This window comes from Arvicanthis niloticus, chromosome 2 (genome assembly GCF_011762505.2).
Source record: "Arvicanthis niloticus isolate mArvNil1 chromosome 2, mArvNil1.pat.X, whole genome shotgun sequence".
In the NCBI taxonomy this organism is placed as follows: domain Eukaryota; kingdom Metazoa; phylum Chordata; class Mammalia; order Rodentia; family Muridae; genus Arvicanthis; species Arvicanthis niloticus.
The window spans coordinates 74170217-74178627 of NC_047659.1; positions in this window are offsets into that span (position 1 = coordinate 74170217).

The window sequence follows — 8411 nt, forward strand, 5'->3', positions numbered from 1 at the left end:
ACACACACCTCTGTTCAGTTTCCTAACCCTCTGTACTTCTCCTCCCCCTGTCTCCTCCCATACCTGATCCTGCTCTCCCCCTTTTCCTCTCTCCCTCCTCTCTTCCTCCCAAGTCCCTCCCACCCTCTATTTCCTGTAATTATTTTGTTCCCCCTTCTTAGTAGGAGTGAAGCATCCACACTTTGGTCTTCCTTCATATGGTCTGTGACTTTCTCCACTCTTTTTCAATACAGTGCTTGTAATTGTCACTAGAGCAATTGGACAAGAGAAGGAAATGAAAGGGACATACAGGAAATAAAGAAATATCCATCTTCATTTGCAATACATATGATTCCATACAATGAAAGATCCTAAAGATCTCAAGAAAACTCAGTTATGTTTATATCTGATAAACAGCTTCAGGAAAATATCAAGATGCAAAATCAAAATCCCTATATCCATGTAACAAGCATTTTGAGGAGGTAACCAGAAGAGGATGTCAGATCTCATTCAGATGTTTGTTAGCTGCCAAACTTTGGTCCTCTGAAAAAGCAGCAAGGACTACTAAGCACCGAGCCATCTCTCAAGCTCCCCATGTCTTGATCTTTAACAACCAATGTGCAGACAGAAGTCCTTTGCTTCAGTTGAGTGTAAGAAAGAATTCCTCTGTGAAGCCAAGTCTGCCAGTGTAGACATTTTTACTACTAGGACTTTTGATGTTTTTCTTCCTTCTTTAGAACAGACTTGTTTAACTTGGATCTGGGACATTCTTCATTAAGGTGGGTTTCCAAAGTTTTAGTCTGTCACCGTGGGGAAGGCAAGAAGAAACAGAGCAGTATCTTTCATGGCTGCCAGAACAAAGCTGTGTATGGTCTTGAAGGTAAAAGTTAATCTTAGAATCCTGGCAAGGATCATGCACAACAAAATCTACATGGAGCCCAGAATGATAGAACTGGTCTGAGAAGTTATTGGTAAGGTGTCGAGAATATTAATAGCCTTTGACCTACTGATTTCCCTTAAAGGAGCTGACCTTTAAGTCATAGCGGAACAATGATCCATGCACAAAAGTCCATTATAAAAGCCAATATAGTAGTAATGACCTGACTTTGACCTTGGAGAAATCATGAATCTACCCAGTGCGGTTGAACATGGAGGCAAATGTACACTCCCCCACCTCATTTGCAGCATTCTAACTACAAAAGGAAACCCTTTATGCACAAGTTAAGTGATATAAATAGATGCCGTGTTAATAGATATGACTAAAGACTCCCTAATTGTTCCAGTGTCCAGCTCCTGTCCGATTGTTATTCTTTTATTTCTTCCCTGCATTATGAGTCTTGTCACTTTCCTTTTTAGTTTGGGGGAGGGCTCCTTGTCTGAAAGTACTCATCTCCTGCTTGGTTGTTTCTAGTTTTCACCCCTTATAAAACTGCTTCCCTACTATAGAAACCAAAAACTGCCCATGACCTCTGCCCCAGGGAGGCCCTTAAGAGACACGCCAGCACTGCCCTCAGCGTTGAGTGGTATGAATCCAACACCAGTTTCCCCCTTCCGAATCTTCTTTAAAGACAGCAGTATCTGTAGCCACAGCGTCTCAGAACAAGAAAACTCCTTTGTTAGAAAGAAATTACATTCCTGCGTTGTTCACTAAAGCAACAGTCAAAAAGCAAGGTGTTCTATTCTAGTAAGAATTAGAATGGACGTGATTATGTGGGGTGGATAAAAGCTGATAGTTCAATTCGGGATTAAAGAAATTGTTCTGGTATTAACAACAACACCTTATGAAAAAGGAAATGTGGGTGGGGCCCAAGGAAGAAAGGAAGGAAGAAAAGAAGGAAGGAAGGAAGGAAGGAAGGAAGGAAGGAAGGAAGGAAGGAAGGAAAGGAGATACAAAACAGAACTAGTTTCCATGTTTGCCCCAACAAAAGACTTCCAGGTTCATGTTGTATCTGAAATGTTTGCACTGAGAAGAATACAATTACTGGAAACAACATTGTTGTGGAGAAAAAGCACATTTTTTTCAAACATGTTGTGGGTAATTCATGGAAATGGATTCTAATTTAATTGCCTTTTGGGACAAATTATAAATCCCAATTAGGAGCACTGGAAAGGTCTCTTCTGTTCTTCCTACTCCAGACACGCCTTGTTGCCTGCCTTGTGCAGACAGTCTCTGCTTCAAGGGAAGCACAATGGGCAGCTATTGGAAACCCAGATTCTAGGGGCTGGGTGATGTCTCTGTGTATAAGAGCTCTTGATATGCAAGCATGAAGATCTGAGTTCAAATACCCAGTACCCACACAGGAAAAGAGAGCCATACATAGAAGTAAGTGCCTGTAACCGTGGAGCAGAGACTGAATACTGGGAGCTTACTGGCTTCCTAGGCTAGCCCACACTGAGCTTCAGGTTCAGTGACAGGCTTTGTCTCAAGGCAATGAGTCAGAGAATGTTAATGAAAAAACACCCAACATCTTCCTCTGGCCTCCACACCCAAGAGCACCAGCATGCACATTCACACACACACACACACACACACACACACACACACACCCAGAGAGAGAGAGAGAGAGAGAGAGAGAGAGAGACACAGAGAGACCGACACACTCAGACTATGATTCAGATATTTCTATTGTTTAAACTATAGATCAACCAAAGTTTATGTAAACCTCTTTTGTGTTGTGTTACAATCCATGTTTAAACCCTTTTCTAAGGATCCCAATGCTCTGAAAGACACAGCAAATTGATCAGTGGGTCACAAACATCCTGTGAGTTTTAGACTGACTGATGGAGCATAGTTCATTCTATCTATAATGCTAGAAAGAGGCACGGGGAAGCAGGATGCAGCCATGTTGAAACACTTTTCAAATAGTCAGACGCAAAACTGACACAGACAAGCCAGGAACAGGAATCTACATCTTACTCAACTCAGCAATGCATGAAGTTAACTGCAAGATGCTAAAACTAGCTCAAAGGAGAATCAAAGAATAAAGATTTTTGTATAGGCCACCAGAGTAATGAAGAAAAGAAATATGTGTTTAATAGGCACAGGCCTCGTCAATATCCTACAGGATATCAATTTAAGTTTCTTCCCCCACCCCACTCCTGGGGATGGCAAAAAGCTGTAAGTTAATACCTAGTTTCAATGTCTGATCTCTTTGAAAGTACCACGAATAGCAAACTCAAGCATCCTCTAATATAAAATACTACATAGCTTTGAGTGTGTCAAAAATATCATTTCTTTATTTCAAGTTTTAGTTGAAATATAATGTTAGTCATTTTTAATTAATATCTTAATGTTAGTAATTTTAAAAGAAAGAGGGAGAGAGAGAAAGAGAGAGAGAGAGAGAGAGAGAATGAAAGAAAGAAAGAAAGAAAGAAAGAAAGAAAGAAAGAAAGAAAGAAAGAGAAAGAGAAAGAAAGTCCAGAAGGGAATGTACCAGAAGTTTTAAGTATTTTTCACATTGGTGAATATGACTCTTGGTTCTGTCAATTCAAAATTTGGTTTTATCCTCACTGTGTGCCAGAACACTAACTCAGCTCATAAGAAGCGTATATATTGATCAGGCAAAAACTATTCCTTCACACCAGACCCATAACTCACAAGAAGATCAGACGTTCACATCCTCCAACACTTGCACGCTTTCCCTCAAGGAAAGCAGTTAATTAGAGCAATTTATCATCTTAATGTGGCTAGATGGGTTGGGATGACACTGGGGAGGGGGAGGGCTGTGCTGGAAACGTGCTTGCTTGCACACTCTCCCAGAGAGGGGGCGGAGGGAAGGAGAAAGAGAGAGGAGAGGGAGGGAGAGAGAGAGAAGAGGGAGGGAGGAAAGATGGAGGGGAGGGGAAAGGGGGGACAGAGGGGAAGAAAGGAAAGAAAAAAAACAAACAAAAAAAATTAAAAACTCACCAAAATAAAAAACTCACCAGAGATTCTTTCCTTGCTCATAAATCAGGGGAAAGAACATGGTCATAAAAATCTATTTTCTATACTAAGATTTAGAGAAGACATTCTTATACCTCACAGGAGAAAGGTTTGCTAAAAGTATCTCATTGCCCTGGGCAGTTGGGGGAACTCGTCCTCTAAGATGTGAAGGGACTGTGGTTTGATTGCTGTTTGTCTTCTTGAATTTATGCTGAGCTTAATTCTCAACCTGAGGTACCAGGAAACTAGACAGTTAATTCAAGTGTGGTGTGTAAGGTCAGAATCATTTGGGTGGAGCCCTTGTGACTGAGTTCTGGTGTCTTCACAGGAACTAGATAAACTAGAATACCCAGACAGACACACCGAGGTCCTGTGTTTTCCCATGTAATACCATTTGCTACCTTTGGACACTGCCAGAAAGGTAAGCGTCGCTGGACCTGAGTCCTTGAACTTCTGGAAGTGAGAGTTCAAGAAGCCGTTTCTTTATAACATTACCAAGCCCCGAGGGAGTCTGCTCCAGTAATAAAACAAACAGAGAATAATTGAAAACTAAACTTCTGTCTGCTAGTAGATCAGAGTCTGCTCCCAGCCAGGCAGTGGCCCGAGCCAAAGGCTCAGCTCCAATAGCAGCTGCTACTGTCTCCAGTGTCCTCAGGGGCTTCTCTGTACATGTCTATGACTCTTACCTTCTCTTTGTCACCCTGCCTCATCATTTCCCAATCGATTTTCCCCTCCCCTGCTCAGAGAACTTTGTCTCATTTTGGTGGCTATGGAGAAGGGTTTCAACCACATCAGCTCCGTAGATGGTGGGAACAAATGGAGCGCACTTCAGCTGGAAGCCCTCACTTTCCCTGGGCCACTCTGCTAAAATGGCTCTGCATGGGGAAAACGGTCAGAGTTTTAGTTTAACCCTTTGCTTCTCAGGGAAACTAATTTTGACAGGGTAGTATTAAATACATTTTCACTGGGGGATGGGGTCATAGATAGGTGGGTAAAGTGCTTGCCTTGCAAGCATGAGGGCCTGAGTTCAGATTCTCCAGCATCCATGAGAGGGTGGGGGAAGATGGACCCAGTACCATGTGCCTGTAAACCTACTACTCCAGGCATGGAAACAAGAGAATCCCATGGACTCTGGCCAGCCAGTCTAGCTCAATCAGTGAAATCCAGATTTGGTAAGAGATTCTGTCTCCAAATAATAATAATAATAATAATAATAATAATAATAATAATAATAATAATAATAAATTAAATTTAAAAAAATAAGGTAAAATGTGACTCTGGAGAGAAACCTGGCTCAAGCAGTTAGGAATGCTTGCTGTTCATCCAGAGGACCCAAGTTCAATTCCCAACACCCACAGGAGGTGCCCAGGTAAATCCTGCCCAAGGAATTGGATGACCACTTCTGGGTTTTATGGATATGTGTAAACTGTGGTTGGTGTATGTTCACAAAAACTCACATACATACAATAAAATAAATATTAAAAATAAGATGGAGAGCATTTGAGAAAGAATCCAGACATTTACATAAGAGCTCACACAGGTATGCGACACGAGCACACACACACACACACACACACACACACACGCACATGCACACATACACGCACATGCACACATACACGCACATGCACACATACACGCACATGCACACACATGCATGAGCACATACATACTACACTCTCAAGAACTCTGACTTCATGAGACTTTCATAGGAGCTACTACTATTGACATTATCTCGTTGATTCAGGCTGTCTGTCCTGGCGTATTGAGATGTGAGTCTTATGGAGAACAGACCTGGTGTATATGTATCTACCACTGTACCTCCTGGGCTGTAAAGAATGCCAACACTTTCCATTTGCTACCTGTGACCGCATAATAAATTATCAAAAATGTAGACCCTTAAGCAAACTCACATCTCGCAGCTTCTGTAAGTCAAGAATGCCGCTTCCTAGACAGGGTACTGACAGGGCCTGGGCAACCCTCTGGCTGTTCAGGAAGGCTAAACTTGTCATCACAAGAGCCTTTTCCTGAGCATTGCCCTGGTGTCCTCAAGACACAGCACAAGACCCCCTTAAAATGAATAACTCTAAGAGCAAAGCATCTTCTGCTTCTAGCTAGGAGAACACATTCTGTCACTTCCACACTGTGGGACTAGTTACATGAGTCAGCCATATTCATTGTGAAGGAGGATGTCACATGGATATAAATGCCATCTCCACCATTATCCAATTTGTCGGGTCCCAAAGAGACCCAGGGCAATTTTAATTGGGTACCTGCGGCTCCTCCCAGAACTTCTCACCCTGAACCCCTCCAGCCCACGAGCTAAGCGTCCCTTCCCCCAGCTTCTGATTCCTATAATCCAGCCATTTCAGCCACGTACTCTCTTAGACTCTTGGTCCTCAGCTCCTCTCTTGGCCCCCTTGCCCTCTCTCCTCTCTCTCTCCTCTCTCTCTCCTCTCTCTCCTCATCCAAGTTCTGTCTGGCTCTACTCTCATATCTACAAATGAAACCCTTCTCATATCCTCATTTTCACTTACTATTAAACTAACGAGTTGTATCTTAATTTTATAATTTCCTTCCTCAGGAGACATCTTATTTCCATATGTCTGGGAAATACTCACCCTCAATCTCTCAACCATATTGCCTAGATGGAGTATTCTATTTAATGCATAAAACAATTTTTAATTACACTTACATGTGTGCACACACACAAATATTACACAGCACATGTATGGAGATCATAGGACAACTTGTGGGAGGCTTTTTTCTTCTTCCACCGTTTGCGTCTGAAAGTTGAACTCAAGTCACCAGGCTTAACGGCAACGGCCTTGACCCATTGAACCATCTCAACAGCAGCTCCTTGTTTTATTTTGTTAAAAGAATGCAAAAAAAAATCTATATATGTTGTGATGACTATATTTTGCACACATTCTGTTTATTTATAAGACAACTGAACAAGGTATTTTCAGCTCACGACATCTTCAAGAACCTGAGTGTTCAGATTGCTACATCTGTCAGGAACCCTACTAGTCAGCATATCTGGCTCCTTTATCTGTACAGGACTTCTAAGTCTTCAGAACAGCTTCACTACGATCTCATCTGAAACCATTTCAGCTTTGAGAAGCAAAAGAGGTAGATTTCATTCTAATGTTATAGATGAGGACACCTGATGGGGATCCAGTTTTGCTGAGGAGCAGAGCCAGAGGTGCAACTTTGGTGTTCTGATTGGTCTTATCAGAAGAGAGCCTAAGAAGGAAATGTGTCTTAAAATTGGACTGGATTGCACTTCCAAATGCAACTATACCATCTCAATGGCTTAAGACAAAAGCATTTCTTTCCTGCTCATCTTTTTCCCAAAGTAGGAGCTGACTTTCCAAGGTGACTCCCCTCCACATGAGGCAAGAACTTACCTCTTCCTTCTGAAAGCTTCTCCTTGGCCTCCAGGGTTGTAATGGTTAATCTTGACTGACAACTTGATTGAGAAATACTTAGGTTGGTAATGATACCATTAATTAGAGCATCAATTGACTACTGGGAAAAGATAATACTCTGAAAGGTGGGGCCTGGACGGAGAAGGTAGATCGTGAGTATGGGGAGGCATCAGTGTCTTGCTCTGGCCTTTTCCTCTCCTCCTTCCCTCCCTCCCCCACCCTCTGCATCCTGGCTTCTGTACTGTGAGCTGTTCACCCTCCGCTCTGCCACTCACTCCTTACCATGGATTTATTACGTCTGAAATGAGGAGCTAAAATTAAAGTTTTTCTTCCTTAAGTTCCTTCTGTCACACATTTTGGTCACAGCTTTACAAAAGGAACTAACATGGTGGTTAAACATAGGCAGCAGGGTGGATGGAATCAGATGACAAGTGTCCTTTCCCATCACAGCTCATGAGCCCTGCCTGACTGCAAGCACACAGAGATGTGCGTGTCTCCTATGCCCAAGACTCTCTACTATACAAAAAGTACTAGGGTGTGTATAGGATTTGCAGAATTAGGACAAGCCCCCCCCCGCCAGAACACTCAGAAAAACAGTATAAAGAAATAAACACAAAACATCTGATCTTGTTGAAAGCCTTTTGCTATGTTCTCCCACATTCATTTTTTATTAGTCCACCTTGACAGCAGTTTGTAATGTACCACCCATAATGTAAACCTGCTCTCTGATTTAGGAAGTGGAAGCTTGTTATGTCAACGTGACTAACTTGCCCCAGAGATCACACTAATAAATGAAGGAATCTGATGCCCTGGCTTTTCTATTCTCTGTGCTTCTTTTTTTGTGGGGTGTGTGTGTGTGTGTGTGTGTGTGTGTGTGTGTACATACTTTTGGCAATAGGTTCCCTTCTGCAATGTACATTCTGGAGTTCCAACTCATACTGTCATGATTAAAGCCATGCTTCTTCACCCACTGAGACATCTCACTGGCCCTTTCCCAACCTTTTGATTCTGTATAATGATCCTTTTTTTGATACCTCAAGAGTTTATTTATATAAGTGGAGGGGACAGCTAATGGAGAA